This window comes from Xenopus tropicalis, chromosome 6 (assembly GCF_000004195.4).
Source record: "Xenopus tropicalis strain Nigerian chromosome 6, UCB_Xtro_10.0, whole genome shotgun sequence".
In the NCBI taxonomy this organism is placed as follows: Eukaryota; Metazoa; Chordata; class Amphibia; order Anura; family Pipidae; genus Xenopus; species Xenopus tropicalis.
Genome location: NC_030682.2, coordinates 84,721,808 through 84,739,827, shown reverse-complemented (window position 1 = coordinate 84,739,827; position 18,020 = coordinate 84,721,808). Strand labels below are relative to the sequence as shown.

Below are 18,020 nucleotides of genomic sequence, written 5' to 3'. Positions count from 1 at the left end.
TGGGTGAGGAATTCACTAGCCCCAGCCACATGGGAGGTATATAACAGGGTATGGCATCAATGGGCGGACCTGGAAAGGTATGTATCCACGCCTATAGGCGATGAGGGGAGGGAGGATGCGTTGCTATGGTTCATTGCTAACATGTGGACTGAGGGCAACTCTCAGGCTAGAATTGGTAAGGCATTAGCGGCCCTGTCATTTTTATTCAAGCTAAAAGGGTGGAAGGATGTTACAAAAGGTTTCATAGTTCGGCAAGTGCTAAAAGGGTTAAGAAGAGGTGCAGCAAAAAGGGATAGGAGGAGGCCAGTCACCTTTAGCATTTTAGGGCAGTTATTTGAGCAGTTGGTAAAGGTGTGTAGTTCTATATATGAGTTAAAGCTTTTCCAGCTAGCCTTTTCGCTGGCTTTCTATTTAGCTTTTAGATTGGGCGAACTGGTGAGCCCATCCAGGAGGTTGGGGGGGGGGGGGGGCATTCAGATGGAAAATGTGTTTGTAGTGAATAGTTGCTTGCACTTCACAATATATGATTCAAAAACCGAGAAATCAGGAAAAAGCTTGTCAATATATATATACCAATTAGTCGGCTGCGTTACTTGCCCGGTGAAATGTTTCTGCAACTTTATGGAAGTGCGCAGGGAAATCTGAGGGCCGCTATTGGTGCATGAGGATGGGTCATGGCTGCCATGGTCTCTATTTACAGCAGTTTTTAGGAAATGTCTATATGGCTTGGGCCTGCAGGCGAAGGAATATGCTTCTTATTCTTTCAGGATCGGGCAGCGACGGAGGCAGCCCAATGTGGCTTGAGTGAGGCATCCATACGAAGAATTGGGAGATGGGAATGTAGTCGTTTTAGGTTATATGTGCGTCCCCAATTGGTTTTAATAAAAAAAATAAATAAATAATGGGGGAACAATTTTTCGTTGCAATTTTATGTTCATGATCAACCTTTGTTCATTTCAGGTCTGTTCCGCTGTTCCATTTGGGTTTTGGGACATTCATACATTGTCAGGGCTGAACAAAGAGCAAACAGGAGGTCTGGGGGTATGTACCTGGGAACCAAGAGTCAAGAGATTGGTGCCGTTAAAGATGTATGTGTTGGGGTCAGGTTCTTCTCCGGTTGGAAAGTAAATTTCGGTGCTGGGAAATTCCGGACATACTAACTTTGCATGTGGGTGGGAATGATTTGGGTTTAATCCCCATAAAAGAGCTGATGCAGGCTATGAAATGGGGCTTGTTAAAGCTAAAAGAAAGGGCTCCACACCTAATACTGGTTCCCAGGCTTTATTGGAAACATGGGAGATCTCCAAAGGCAATGGCGAGATCAAGGGTTAAGGTGAATGCGGCGATGCTTAAGTTTGTCTGCCTACAGGGTGGTATTGTGATTTGTCACAAGCTACTCGAATCCGGGGAGCATTATTTTGAGAGAGATAGAGTGCACCTTACTGAGGTGGGCACTGATATATTCAACTTTGGGTTAAGGGAAGATCTGGAGATCACCATGCAGGCCTGGAGGTGTATGCACGCTTGAGGGGGTCAAGTCAGCATACTGTGGCGGGTCCCTGGCAATGGAACAGGTATGAGTTATGAGAAGTTAATGGCAAATGCTTCTCTAAGAGCAAAGGGGTATCTGGGAGGTGGTGTGGTTACAGAGCTCAGGCACAAAGCCATGAGTACCCACCATGCTGGTAAATGAGGGCGACTGGTGGCTGGTACAGTACTGTGCAGCTTGGTGTGACATTGGCAGGGACCTGGGGAAAACAAGTCAATTACTGTAATTGGGACATGTTTTCATATAACAGGAAGTTGTTGTTGTTGTTCTTCTTATATATATATAAACAATGTTCCTATTTACTTGAGTATTTATATAAAGCTGTGGCCAATAACCGTTCCAGCCGAAAATCTACTGTGTGGTGTCAATTATTTCTAGGCTGGGACAAGTAATTTGGAGAGGGATGCAGAGAGGGGCTAGTCCCTGCCCATGTCAAGTGTTGTTGTCTACTCCTGACAAAATATTTTTATATAAAACTTTCTTGTCCTCTTTACCCTATATATCATAATATAAGGGAAACAAAAGCTAGGGATAAAGAGAACCTTACCTATTTTAGTTATACAACTATTTTCTTAACAGCATGTAACCAACTGGATTTCCTTAGGGACACTAATAGGCTGTTTCAGAGTCTGAGCTCTCCCTTTGAGAATGTACTTTATACATTTTTTACACATTGAAATCATTAAAAAGGAAAGTAAAGAGACATGTTTGTTGATTTTAATATTACATTGATTGACACATTGCATGTGGTACTGCATACTTAACAATATGGACCCAATGGAAAACATTTCAAACAAATGGGTTTTTTTTACCAGAAAAATTGTTTGAGAAGATATCCTGTTATTTAATAATTAACTTTGCTGATTCTATTACAGTGACACTGGTTGGTACCACATCTTTGGTCCTGACATCTTTTTGTCTGTTTAGTTACATTTGATGTTTTTACACTTATCTTTACATGATGTATAAAACATCAATACTTAAACATACTGTAGAAGCATTCAGTACATTTCCTATGGGAGCTACTATGCCCTAATAACACATGCCTGCAGCGAAAACCTAAAAACTAGAAAATATAATTATAAAAGAAAAACAAATTATTTGAAATAAAATATTTCAGACTTCAGGGCATATGCAATTTTTTACTGGCATTGGAATTACAGTATATTAAACATTAGAAATGCTATTAAAAAAAGTAAAGTCAGATTATAATAAATCAACCTATGATGTTGCGAACAGTATTAGAGGAAGATCATTTCTATGAGCAAATAGAAGTCACTATATGTACAGTCTAAAATGCATTATATCAAGTGTAAAAAAAATAACATATATATTTGAAGCTGAATGGATTTCACAGCAAAAGAAAGAATTATCTTGCCGGAAGCAAAACAGATGATGCACACACATGAAAATACCTCCCTGCTCTGTTGCAGGAATACAGAAATAAAATTACAGAACACATAAAAGACCAATAGTAACATGGTTTAGCCCATCTTACTGGTATATATTCTGTTTTAGGATGAAGTAACCCCAGTTTGATTAGTGGATAATTAATAGGTTTGATGCAGACTGCAGATTTGAGACATACAGAATGGATCTATTTTATAGATGTACTAATAGATATCTCTTTACAATGGAAAAGTTAGAAATATAAAGCACAGCATGAACTGAAACTAATAAGTAACCAGCCCTTTTTACAGCATTCTCTTTTTTAGGTTTTCACTTCAAAAACTTCAAAACCATTAGCTTCCATTTACTCAAAGTTGGAGAGGATATTAATAAAGGCACCAAACTCATTGAAATTCATAGTAAAAGTAAGTAAGGGTCGACGCTAATGCATTACAGAACTGACATGACAATTTCTATTCATCTACAACATGGGTTAGTAAAAACCAATTTTTTTTAAAACTCAAATTAATTATACTATTTCTAACCCATACTACAATTATATATATACATATATAAATATGTATATATTTATATATATATATATATATATATATATATAAAAACTAGAAAATATATAAAAACTATATATATATATATACAGGTATGGGATCCCTTATCTGGAAACCCATTATCCAGAAAGCTCCGAATTTACAAAAAGCCTGTCTGCAATAGACTTCATTTTAATCAAATAATTCAGAATTTTGAAACTGATTTCCTTTTTCTCTGTAATAATAAAACAGAACCTTGTACTTGATCCCAACTAAGATATAATTAATCCTTATTGGATGCAAAATAATCCTATTGGGTTTAATTAATGTTTTTTTTATTTTTTTAGAAGACATAAGGTATGGCGATCCAAATTACGGAAATTCCTCTAATCCAGAATACCCATTGTCCCGAGCATTCTGGATAATGGGTCCTATACCTGTACTGTATATCTCAACAGTGCTTCTTAAAAAAAACTGATTTGTTAGGCAACAGGCTGCACAGAACTAATATCAAGGCAGTTCTTAATCAATAAAATGTCAGTATAGTACTCATAATACTCATAATACAACTGGCAGTGCTTTACTCTCTAGGGCACTAATTATCTTTGTTAGGAAACACCTCTACCTTGTACACACGTGAGATCTCTTTATGGCACTGCCAACATAAACTCTGCTACAAATCCTAGGTGGAACTTAAAGCTGCTACACTTGTTAAATACCTAATGAGCTTGAAACTCCTTCCATAACCAATATAATCAGATGGCCAGTGGGGCTCATTTAGTAGAAGTGTGCAAAATAACTTCAGTGCAATAACCCATTGCATCCAATTAGATATTAGCTATACTCGCAGCAGGCTGGACAATACTAATTGCTGATTTATTAGTGTGGGTTACTAAACTACACTTTTGCCCAATATTAGTAAATGGGTCCCAATTGATGCTAGGTGAGAAGGTAACCTGTAATAATTTTTCCCTTAATTAGTACCTTTTGTTCCTTCCCCAACCAACATTATGCTTTCCTCTTTACAAAAATAACCAGCCAAATCAAACATTATTAGCTAGACTATGACACAAAGTAAGCATGGATACTTATAAACATGAAACTGTAGAACTGGATTAAATCAGTACTTTCCCTAAATATGCATTTTTCATAAGCAAATGGTTCACTCATTCAGAATGATGGTTATATTATGGCAGGTGCGCAAGCTTGAACGGCACATAATTTCAAACCTGCAAAGTACAAGTATCCAACTGGGTGCATTTTGAAGTACCATACTATTAAGATCAAATAAAATGACTAAGTAAATATATGGAGTATATAAAATGTCCATTTGGTTCAAACAGGAGATATTGTCTGGACTGAAATTGGAGCAGTGTGATTACCAACTGCCATGCTGATGCAACTTTGTATCACAGCTAAGAGTGAATGACACTTTAACTATAGAAGGCAATATTATTTCAAAGCTTTTAACTTCCATTTGCTGCCACTAAAGTGTGGAAATGACTCAAAAAACAACAAACACAAAGATTTACACTGTCAATGAAAACAGCTCCGTAGTGGACTGAATTTCTATGCATATACAATTATAAAGAAAATGAGCCATTTTTGTGTTACTTTTAAAATCTTTTTGATAACAAGTCAAATGAAATATATCTTGATACAATTTTTCATTGCGCTTCACTTGAATAAATGCAACACATTTGCTAAGGAATTATGACATGTAAGACAAGAGAAGCTTAGTTATATTACTGTGAAGGGCACATTTACTTTATCCAGCAAGTCTTTACTCTTGCAAACAACATTTCTCAGTTTGGGAAAAGGCTCTATTCAAACACAGTCAAGCCAAATACAAAAGGGCACATTTATCACTAATGTCACTGTTTTAGACTCAGTTCCTTCAAAACAGCATCTCAGAGGCCATTGGTATTTACCAAAGCAGCTGGGGCTTCTTCATAAATATGGGGTGCAAGAGGGGATGCTCATTTTCATATTAACAATTCTAAGCAAATTTTCAATTAGTCCATTATTTTTTTTTGTATCAGTAATTGAATTATGATTAGTTTCCGCCTGTTCCTAGCCAGAAACTAAGTATGCTATCTGACAGTTAAGGACTCTGACCCCTTGTACCAATTTTTGTCAGTATAAAGGGGAAGTTCAGTTTTTTTTACATTCAGTATGGTTGAAAGAGGTCATGACACCCCAAGCAAAATCGCATTCACTATAATGTTTTAATTCTATTGTTAATCATATTTTATTAACACCCACTCCTATTCATTCCAAAAAAACCTGTGAATCCCACCCCCACCTAAAAAAAAGTAGCTGGTATACCAGCAAAATGCATTACAGTTTATAGGGGTAATTTACCCTGGATGCAAGTGCTAGAGAACTAAGGGGCAAAAAGCCATAGGGCAGGGGGTAGGTATAAGATTCCATTGCAGCAAATGCCTCTCAGAAATAAATGGTGTGGGACATAAAGACAGAGATAGTTTTTGTTATTTCCCATATATTTATCCTTTGCTGCCAGGCCCACTTTTTTCTTTTGCTTTAGTCATTTTCTTTTAGCTTCAAGGTGTAATTTTTACCTTACCTTATTTGTTTATTGGTTGCTATGGAGCACAAGATGTGAGCTGCAAGTTTACCTTCAGCATAAAAAGTCTGGCTATTTTTTTATGTATTTACTGGGATTAATTACAGTTTTTGTTGCCAGTTAATGTTAAAGGAATAGTTCAAATATTAGTATTAGTATGAAAAACTAGCATTAATCCCAGTAGATATATATAAAACTAGACAGACCTCTTATGCGGAACAAGGGCCATTTATTTCTGTAAACTTGGTGCTTTCATATACTTGTGTTTCTTTAGGAATCAATAGGGTAAAGAAAGTTGTGTTTGTATCAGGCCTTGTGCTGCATAGCAACACCTAGAAGCTAAGATAAAATTACAAAAAAAGGAAAAAGCAAAAAAGGACTTCAATAAAGGACAAATATGTGGGAAAAGGATACAGTATATTACATATGTCTATATGCAGAAGAACAGCACTCACAGGATTTACTAAATAACTGCAAAGTGGGGTGTGCGTAATTATTCAGCCCCCCGAGTCAATACTTTGTAGAACCACCTTTTGCTGCAATTACAGCTGCCAGGCTTTTAGGGTATGTCTCTACCAGCTTTGCACATCTAGAGACTAAAATCCTTGCCCATTCTTCTTTGCAAAACAGCTCCAGCTCAGTCAGATTAGATGGACAGCGTTTGTGAACAGCAGTTTTCAGATCTTGCCACAGATTCTCGATTGGATTTAGATCTGGACTTTGACTGGGCCAGTCTAACACATGGATATGTTTTGTTTTAAACCATTCCATTGTTGCCCTGGCTTTATGTTTAGGGTCGTTGTCCTGCTGGAAGGTGAACCTCTGCCCCAGTCTCAAGTCTTTTGCAGACTCCAAGAGGGTTTCTTCCAAGATTGCCCTGTATTTGGCTCCATCCATCTTCCCATCAACTCTGACCAGCTTCCCTGTCCCTGCTGAAGAGAAGCACCCCCAGAGCATGATGCTGCCACCACCATATTTGACAGTGGGGATGGTGTGTTCAGAGTGATGTGCAGTGTTAGTTTTCCGCCACACATAGCGTTTTGCATTTTGGCCAAAAAGTTCCATTTTGGTCTCATCTGACCAGAGCACCTTCTTCCACATGTTTGCTGTGTCCCCCACATGGCTTGTGGCAAACTGCAAACAGGACTTCTTATGGTTTTCTGTTAACAATGGCTTTCTTCTTGCCACTCTTCCATAAAGGCCAACTTTGTGCAGTGCACGACTAATAGTTATCCTATGGACAGATTCCCCCACCTGAGCTGAAGATCTCTGCAGCTTGTCCAGAGTCACCATGGGCCTCTTGGCTGCATTTCTGATCAGCGCTCTCCTTGTTCGGCCTGTGAGTTTAGGTGGACGGCCTTGTCTTGGTAGGTTTACAGTTGTGCCATACTCCTTCCATTTCTGAATGATCACTTGAACAGTGCTCCGTGGGATGTTCAAGGCTTTGGAAATCTTTTTGTAGCCTAAGCCTGCTTTAAATTTCTCAATAACTTTATCCCTGACCTGTCTGGTGTGTTCTTTGGACTTCATGGTGTTGTTGCTCCCAATATTCTCTTAGGCTGATGCCACACCGGGCGTAGGGCTGATTTTTTCGGCAAGCGGAAAAACGCTTGCCGAAAATTCAGCCCTACGCCTGCTACTTGTGCCTGCACCCGAATGAATGGAATACGCTCGGGTGCAGGCACATGTAGCCGAAATACGCATGAAAACGCGAGACTTTGCTTTTGCAAGCCACTGTATATATATATATATATATATATATATATATATATAAAAGTCTTTTAGAAGCCGGCACTCATGTTTAAAAGTCACTGGAAGCCCGGGTGCAGTATTCAACAGATCCAGATGTGTACCAAATAAACGATACCGCACTCACAGGACTTATTTGAAAGATTCGGTGATTTATTATTCACAACATAGCACTGACGTTTCGGCTGTATCCGCAGCCTTTTTCAAAGTGAACACAAAATACAAAACACTCAGCATTTAAACCCATTATGGCGCCAAAAGTCTCTGATGACGTCATACATTCCATTGAACAAACCTCCCATAAGTGTACGTGACTACAAAATTCTTAAAATACAAACCTACTAGGTAAACATGAAAAGTAGAAAGTGAGCCCCACAAGAGGAGTAGTGCAAGTCAATAGAACACAAAGAAAAAATTAAACAAAAAGAAAAGTCAAGAAAAGTGTAGCACGTAACCTGCATAGGCTGAACTATAACTCACCGTAGATAGCAAATAACTTTGTTCAGAACGCTCTGAACAAAGTTATTTGCTACCTACACCTCTGCTGCTTTACCTATTACCGCTCATCGGTCGGCCCGTGACGGTGAGTTATAGTTCAGCCTATGCAGGTTACGTGCTACACTTTTCTTGACTTTTCTTTTTGTTTAATTTTTTCTTTGTGTTCTATTGACTTGCACTACTCCTCTTGTGGGGCTCACTTTCTACTTTTCATGTTTACGTAGTAGGTTTGTATTTTAAGAATTTTGTAGTCATATATATATATATATATAGTCTTGCAAAGAATCGGCACTCACCAGTATCGGGCACAGGCTGGGTGCTGACAAAAATAATATATCAAACTCAACAGTAGAAAGCACTCACAGCTACAGCATCAATCAGGTCAGTGATTTATTTCAGCATACCATCTACGCGTTTCGATCACCACAGGATCGTCATCATCCTGATGACGATCCTGTGGTGATCGAAACGCGTAGATGGTATGCTGAAATAAATCACTGACCTGATTGATGCTGTAGCTGTGAGTGCTTTCTACTGTTGAGTTTTATATATATATATAAATAGGCCCAGAAACAAGGGTAGGCAGAAGAGTCACGTGCCTGGGGGGCAATAATGGAGGGTGCACTAGGTACATACCTTTTTCTGGATGATTTGGCTTTACCTTAAATTAAACCTCTCTAAAACTGAATTGGTTCTCTTTCCCCCATCCAACGCCCACATTGTTCCTGAGGTATCTATACAGGTTAACAATTCTACCATCACCCCATCTTCCCAGCCCTGGTGCCTTGGGGTTATCCTTGATTCTGCCCTGTCCTTCACTCCCCATATCCAATCACTTATCAAATCATGTCACTTTCACCTAAGAAATATCTCCAAAATACGATCATTTATTACCCATGATGCTGCCAAAATTCTTATTCACTCTCTTATAATATCTCGCCTGGACTACTGTAACTCCCTATTAATTGGCCTTCCCCTCCAAAGACTGTCCCCTCTCCAGTCCATAATGAATACTGCTGCCAGACTCATACACCTCTCCAACCGCTCCTCCTCTGCCATGCCACTCTGCCAATCCCTGCACTGGCTTCCCCTACCATCCAGGATAAAATTCAAACTCCTGACTCTTACATTCAAAGCAGTCCATAACTCTGCCCCACCCTACATCTCTGAACTTATCTCTAGGTACCATCCAACCCGCTTGTTACGCTCCTCTACTGACCTGCTCCTCAACTCCTTTCTTATTCCCTCCTCACATGCTCGTATTCAAGACTTTGCAAGGGCTGCCCCCCTTCTCTGGAATTCGCTCCCACAAACTATCAGACTTTCTCCCAATCACTCTGCCTTCAAGAGATCTCTAAAAACATTTATTTAGAGAAGCTTACCCTAATCTAGTTTAGCAACACCCTGTGCCACACCTCTCACAACTCTGTTCATGCCCATTCCCCCACCTTGTGTCTCAACCCTTTCTCCTTGTAGATTGTAAGCTCTTTTGGGCAGGGCCCTCTTCACCTCTTGTATCGATTACTGGTTGCTTTATATGTTACTCTGTATGTCCAATGTATGAAACCCACTTATTGTACAGCGCTGCGGAATATGTTGGCGCTTTCTAAATAAATGTTAATAATAATAATATCTGCAACTGTAGTAAGCAGGCGAGCAGGGAGGGGGAAGTGGGGCCAGACACCAATTTGGCCTTTTTCTGATAAAAGTATCTGCCTATCACATGGATAGATACTGTATTAAAGAGACAAGGAAGTGTGCACCCAAAGCACGAAGGAGAGTTCTGCTGGACTGCAAAGATTGATGGGATAGAACTTGATTTCTTCTCTCTACTTTCATGGGGATGGCCAGTGCTGCTGATGCAGTACAGAAAGCCCATACCATCTCTATATTTTGCTATAAACAGAAAGGGATACTGTCATGATTTTTTGGGTGTACTTTTTATTTCTAAATTACACTGTTTATATAGCACATAATTCACTCTACTATTTAAAATTTTATTATTGAACCAACAAATGTATTTTTTTTAGTTGTAATATTGGTGTGTAGGCAGCCATCTCAGTGCATTGTGCCTGAGTCTGAACTTTCAGAAGGAGCCAGGGCTACATATTATTAGATAACCTATTGTTTCTCCTACTCCCATGTTATGGTGCCCATACATGTGAAGCTTCGCTCGCTTGGCGAGATCGCCAAGCGAGCGGATCTTCACGCGATATCCCCACCTACGGGTGGACAATATCGGGGAACATGTAGGCCAAACGAACGAATTCTAACGGCAGCAATGGGGCAGGCGGTTCGGGGATCGCATCAACGAGCCGATGCAGTCCCTGATCTGACTGAATCTTTTAACTTGCCCAATCGATATCTGCCCAATTTCAGGCCAGATAAGCTGCCGAATCGGCCCGTGTGTGAGGACCTTAATTGGAGGAGTAGCAAGCCAGACTTGTATTTCTTACCATTCTGATCTACTGGGAGCTGCTAACTTGCTACCTTCCTATTGTCCTGCTGATCAGCTGCTGGGGAAAAAGAGAGGGGGTGATTTCACTCCGACTTGCAGGTCAGTTAAGTATGACTGATGTTTCTCAGAGCACAGGTTACATGGCTGTGGCACCCTGGGAAATGAAGAATATTTCTAGCCCCTTTTAACATTTAAAATTAAATATAAAAAAATATGTTTGCGCTTCTGAAAAACAGTAGATGGAGAAATTAAAGTTTCATTGTTGTCTTTATATGTGAAATAACACTGATGAACATTAATATTTACTTGAAAAGGAATGCACACTTAGGTGCCCTTTATATTCAAGGCAGAATAAAATGGATTTACTTATTCTAGTTAGCATAAAGGGAATTTCTACACGTTTACCTGTTGTTCTAGTAAACTATGTCTATATCTATAACTGCATATTATATAAATTACTCTGCTGGTAACATATGTAAATAAATGTAAATATAAGACTTTTAATAATGAAAACTATAGGCATATAGTATGTTCAGCATAAGCCATTTCATTAAATTCATGTTGAACAAGTGGGTATACTGCCCCTTTAAAGGAAAACTATACCCCCAAACAGTGTTGGCCTCAATAAAAATATATTGCATAAACAAGATTATATATAAAACCCTGCTTCATCTAGTTAAGCCATTTTCATATAAATATACTTTTTTTAGTAGTATGTGCTATTGGGTACTCCTAAATAGGAAATTGCCATTTTAAAAATTAAGGGCTGCCCCCTGGGATCACAGGATTCACAGTGCACATAAACAAGCCAAAGCACACCCACATGCTAGGCCACATCAGCCAATGAATGGACAGAGTTCTGCCTTTTGCTTCCCCACTTCTTCCTGTTACAGTTAAAGAATTTACCACTACGTCAGTCTCTAGTCAAATTAAACAGTTATCTGTGAAGTATGCCCTCCACGATAATGAATTTAGCCAGTCAACCTCTGCTCTAATCAGTGCACTTAGTTTATAAAATCATTATTGGTACACCAGGTACAGTTCGCTGGAACCCAAACAAACTCCTGTCGAATTTAAGCTGTTGCAATCAGGGCCCTCGGATCCTATTTATACCCTTGTTTGTTAAACTTTTTAAGATTTTTGTTTAAATTTATTGTGAAGCGCTGCATAATTTGCTGGTGCTATATAAATAAATGATAATGATGATAACAAACAATCTTGTGATTTGTTAAGACTGTGTGCATGTTTAATAGGGTAGAACTATGAACTCTATAATCAGTTTTGTCATGCATAACAATGCATTACATAAAATGGTAGCTTCAACTTTGTTGGGAGTAGTATGTGTTCCTTTAGTACAGTGAGGGAAGTTTAACTATCAGCCAGGTATATTGAGGTATTCTCAGTCAGAAACAGTATGAACATGACTTTGTGGCCATATATCTACAGTATATTATACTAGCAGTCTTTGAATTTTACCCTATTTTTTACCTGCAATAAAGTTCGCAGCTTGCCAAGAAGAGAAGCCACAAGTATTACATACCAGTATATTTTTAGACCCTTATAGTATATGGTACAGTATTTTTCCATTTATCTGTTTCATTGGTATTATTTCCCCAGCCTTATTGTAGCCCACCTGCCGGTCTTCATATGCCTTTACTATATAAAGCTTTGCAGCAGAACCTTGTCTTGTGTAAGCTTCCCTAATGAGCCTCATTTGCTGAATCCTTTTATACACATTGATTACTCTGCAGCTGCATATTACAATTACACAAAGGGTAAATATCACAGACTTGTAGGTAATCTAAATGCTGCTTTGTGCTAACCAAAGCTCAAAGCAGGAAGAAATCCAGGAGGACAAAATTAGGACAGCGCACCAGGCTTTACAGCTGGAAACAGACACAAGGGGTCAGTTATGACTACAGACAAGCAAATATAGATGCAGTTAAAGACACTTGCACCTAAGCACACTTCCTGCACTTGTGCCATATCAGTCTGTTCTGATAAAGTACACCTATTGACTCAAGAGAACCCGGAGCGACCACCATGTCAGTGGTGGCATTGATTCCAGGTTTCCCACTATGAGCTTTGTCAAAAGGCACAGTAGTCAAAAGTGGTATCATGCAGAGAAATATCATTTTTTTCACCATTTTTCTGTAAGAAATATCAAATATCAAATTCATTATTCATAATTATTTTGAAATAGTAAAAATTGTGAAATTTAAATAGAAGTGTATGCCCTCCCCCTTACTGTAATGATGATGAAAAAAAGGAGTTCTCAGAATTATGACTGAATTTACCATTTAGACAACAAAACTGATGACAGAAGCTCAGATTGGAATGAACAATTAAGTACACAATTATTCCAGTCACACCAGCCTACAATGAAATCTTTATTCGGTGTTTACAGCAAGCTTTGGCAGAAGCTGCCTTGCTATGTATTTGTGTTTTTTTTTCAAACTGACAAGATCTGCCCCCCTCGGCTGCTCTCAGAATCAGCTGCCTGATTTTTTTAGAGGCACGGAAGAGCATTTGCCAAAATTCTGCCTTAACTCTCTATGTGGAGTAGATGTTTTAATGAGGAAAGTGTCCTATTCTTATCCTTGCTTGCCAGATGATTGAGCCTCCAAGCAATGGGTGCTTTGCTCCCTCTGTCAGACTCCAGTAGCTATTTTTTTAACTCACACTCTTTGCCTTTCTATTACCATCAGAGAGGATGTAATTGTATTTTATTATGTCTTCCCAGCGCAAGGTGACCCCCTGATTGCTCCCTGATGCTGTTGCAGGTATATCTTGCAATAAAGAAGTTAACATATGCAGGTCGACCTAAAGCCGATGTACATGTGCTAATGAACAACCAGCAGAGGTCAAGCTGTCCTTGTACCTAATGTTTAAACAAGAAAACCTAACTCTACAGTAATCTTTAGTGAACTTTTCCAGGGCAAGAAGTTCAACTAATTACAGTTTATATAATGATCAGTAAAGTGGATGCAGGGAGCAGCATGATGAAGCAGGGTTACAGCCCAGGAGGGACCATGCCCAGTGGCCTAGAATCAGCAGATTATACAAACAAGAATGCTGTGCCTGCCTGAAAATAAGCATTTTTTTGTTTACCTACTAAGGGTGCCTTATCCCACATTATATCTTGTCAGCTGAAGTTTAAAGGGGAAATACCATGTGTTCTGTTGCTGAAATAATCAAGTTACTCTTCAGTATCTCACTTTAGCAATCTGTCTCTACATACATTCATTTTGATTGATAGTCAGCAGTAATATATCATTTTGTGCTTCCTTTGCTTAGATGATGTATTAGAAATAACTGTCTTTAACATAATATAAAACCTGCAGAGAAGGGAATAATGAAGAATAACTTTCAGAATGGGACACACAGTACATCTACACATACCCTACAGTACTCCTGGGGTACATTCACACATATCCCACAGTACTGCTGCAGCACATTCACACATACCAGACAGTACTTCTGTGGCACATTCACACATACCCGACAGTACTTCTGTGGCACATTCACACATACCAGACAGTACTTCTGTGGCACATTCACACATACCCGACAGTACTTCTGTGGCACATCTGCACACAGCCCACAGAACTTCTGCAGGCACATCCACACATACCTCACAGTGCTCCTGCAGACACAGCCGCACATTCCACACAGTACTCCTGCAGACACATCCGCACATACCACACAGTACTCCTGCGGGCACATCCGCACATACCACACAGTACTCCTGCGGACACATCCGTACATACCACACAGTACTCCTGCGGACACATCTGCACATACCACACAGTACTCCTGTGGGCACATCTGCACATACCACACAGTACTCCTGCGGACACATCCACACATACCACACAGTACTCCTGTGGGCACATCCGCATATACCACACAGTACTCCTGTGTGCACATCCACACATACCCCACAGTACTCCTGCAATCACATCCACACATACCCAGAGTACTCCTACAGGCACATCTGCACATACCCCACACTACTCCTGAAGACATATGTTCACATAATACCAGTATCCGTAAGTTATATTGCACTCTATGTTGCACAGAATTTATGTGATAAATCTAAAAAAAAGTAAACCTACGGACAGATTCAGCCAATAAACAGCATGGTTGTGGCCCATATGCTAATAATCCTAAATACTACTACAGGAACATATCATCACAAGTATTTTGGGCATATTGAAACACAATGCCCAATATTCCTGCAGGTGCGTTGGTTCCTTATCCTCAATATTCTTTGGGAAGAAATGGGGCATAAACAAAATACAGAAATACGTTTTGGGGAACGTAATGCTATAAATTAGATGGTATTTAAATGGACTGATGGGAAGAGGTCTAGATATGAAATTGACTTAAAATTTAGACTTTTTTTTATTAGGTGGAGCTGCTATACTGCTTGTGGGGCTGAGATATGATTGTATCTGACTCAGAGACTCAGACACTGGAGCAGTGCAAAAAAAAACTGTTTTAAAACTCCATAACAAGTCAGAGTATTTGTTTCACTTCCATTCTCTTTCTCCAGTCACGCATTGCTGCTTCTCCATGTGAAGTCTCCTGGCCAGTCCTGTAACTCTGCTGCTTCAATTTGTGCCTGGGTTAACACTTCCAATGCATCTGCACAATGCTGCTGCACCCCACTTCTCCCCTACCAGTCAAAATGTACCCCAACAATCTTTTTAAATGAACTAAATGTGAACTCCATAGTGTTACTTCTCTCATAGGAGAGGAGATATGTATAGAAAGAGTTAAGGAGAGCTGGTAAATGGCACACAGGAATGATTGATGCACCAAGAAGATAAGCAGCAGGAGAAGATCACAAGTAGCATGTTTACAGGATAGGACAAGAGACTGCACACAGTAGAAATAAAGTGACAGAAATAGCTAGGGCAAAGAAGGCTAAGGTAAAAGACTCTTGACTGTGCAGCGTAGTGCAACATAATAAAGTAATATATCTATGCGACAATTTTGAGTTGCATTTGTTAACAGCAGGTTAAATAAACTTCCTCCAAGTCCTCTCCTTGAAATCTGCTTTTTCTCCCTAAACTTACCCCCTTCTAGTCAAAGGCCAATCAGCACCATCCTTGCAGCAAACACCGGTCATTTCAGAGTCAACATACCATTAATGCATTAGCCCACCCTCTACAATTTGCAAGTAGTGTGAACACCAAATAGATACCGCTTGTGACAAACAGAATGGAAATGCATTACTAATAACACACATTGTGCAGGAAGGGAGGCAGAAGCAGGTTGACTATGTCTGTCTGGGACCTTACTATTTCTGGCAGTTTTTTTATTATTATTTTTTTTTGGTGCTCACATGCTGCTGGATCCTGTATGATATCCTCAAACTGGGGTTCCCTCTATAACGTGGTTCCCGACAGCCACAATTCTACATACTCACCACCTCCAGTTCATTCCATCCCATTTGATGTGGTAATTAAACAGGTAACAATTTACTTATAGGTAAATAATAGGTAATTCTTATTTTTAAAGGAAATGTATATATATATATATATATATATATATAATTCAGGGATGTTTCCAATATTTGCTCCCATCCAAGGATTGTTCTAAACCCAGACAGTAAAGTAATTGTTGGACAAGACCCCTCTCACTCCATCTCCCATTGGCTAAAGTTCACCTTGGCAAAAGTCTAACTGGCACATAGCACATAGAAATGATTTCACTAGACACTTTCTTTGCTATAAATGTGTACCTTAGTTACAGAGCAAGGGGTGCAGAAAAGGGATATGGAGGGATGCAAGGAGAGAAGGGGAAGGAGATTACTGAAAAGAAGGGAGAGGTAGAATGGGAGAAAAAAAATGAGGACAGATCTGCAAAGACATAAAACGTAAAGTTATTCTACCTGTTTCTGTTTACTTCCCCTTGAAAAGAGCCTCAGGATCGTAATCCACTTTTTCTCCCAGCACACTGACTGGATATCAACCTTAAACAGTCTTGATCCAGATGTCATACACGTCTCCGCAGGCTCCCTTGCAAATCCTCTTCCCGTCTCCCTGTTAAGCATTCACAGAAAGGGGCTGAATAATGGGAAGGCTACAGATCGATATTCTGTGGTAGTTCCGTGCAGGGACCTCGTTCACTCGCATGCTGCTTTTCTCCAAGTAGATGCTGCCTGCTTGTGCCACTGCTTCTCATTCTGCTGCTCATGAATATTCTGACAGAGGTTAATGCTGTTGAATTAAATTGAATTAGCCAATTGATGCCAAGAGCTGCCTTCCTTCTCAGGAGATGTCTGGAATTGCACCAGATGGAAAGAATTAGTGTCCAGTTCGCACCCTGTGGCTCAGTCCCTGCAGTTTGGATTGGACTCCTGAGGGGGAACCCCAAGAGAGGGTTTCTAGCTTGAACATTCAATTCCCATCACCCTGACTGAGAGCGGCAGCTGACTGTTCTTTACAATAGAGAAACTATTAAACAGTGCAAGTGTAGCTCAAGAGAAAGGCACCAACCTGCCGTGCTTGGCTCCAGAGTGAATCTCTGTGGATTCTTTTGCTCTGGTAACACAGTTTTATTGCACTTCAGCAGCTAGCCCAGTTGCTAATCAGTTAATACTTCCATATGCATGTTTGCATGGCAAAGCTGGAACTAAACCTTGAGCAAAACTAATCATGACTGCATGCAATAAGAGGGTGTAATACTGTAAATGCATGTAATAGTATAGAAAATAATTTTTTGCAGGTGCATCTATTGCAATGCAGCAGTAAATATAGTAGTATATATAATACAAATAAATAAAAATAATTATATATATAGATAGATTTATGCTAGCTTAGTTATCAAGTACAAGGTACTGTCTTATATATTGATAATAGGTGAGTGCAGAGGACTTCTTATTTCTGTCAATATGAAATTTTTGCACCCTCATTGCACCCCCTCCTAATGGTTTAAAATATCTGGATATCCCCTGGCCTTGAGCAGTCTAGATAAAGCTGCCCATGCACGGGCAGATCCACTGGCTTGGCGATGTCGCCAAGCGAGCGGATCTTCACCCGATATCCCCACCTATGGGTGGGCGATATCGGGGAACCTGATATCGAATTCTAATGGCGGCAATGGGGCAGTCGGTTCAGGGACCGCATCATAGAGCTGATGCGGTCCCCGATCCGACTGAATTTTCTAACCTGGCTGATCGATATCTGGCCAATTTCAGGCCAGATATCGGTCGGCCAGGCCCCTCGTTTC

The 18,020-nt window shown here is 39.7% G+C and overlaps 1 protein-coding gene across 1 annotated transcript in view; it reads right to left on the bottom strand.

Moving 5' to 3' along the window:
• Positions 1 to 17,230, bottom strand: part of cdh20 (cadherin 20) — a 212,407-nt gene extending 195,177 nt beyond the window's left edge. The window contains exon 1 of the mRNA XM_012965436.3: positions 16,681 to 17,230. The gene's annotated coding sequence lies outside the window, so the exon portion shown is untranslated. The remainder of the gene's footprint in view (positions 1 to 16,680) is intronic.
• Between the last annotated feature and the right edge of the window lie 790 nt (positions 17,231 to 18,020).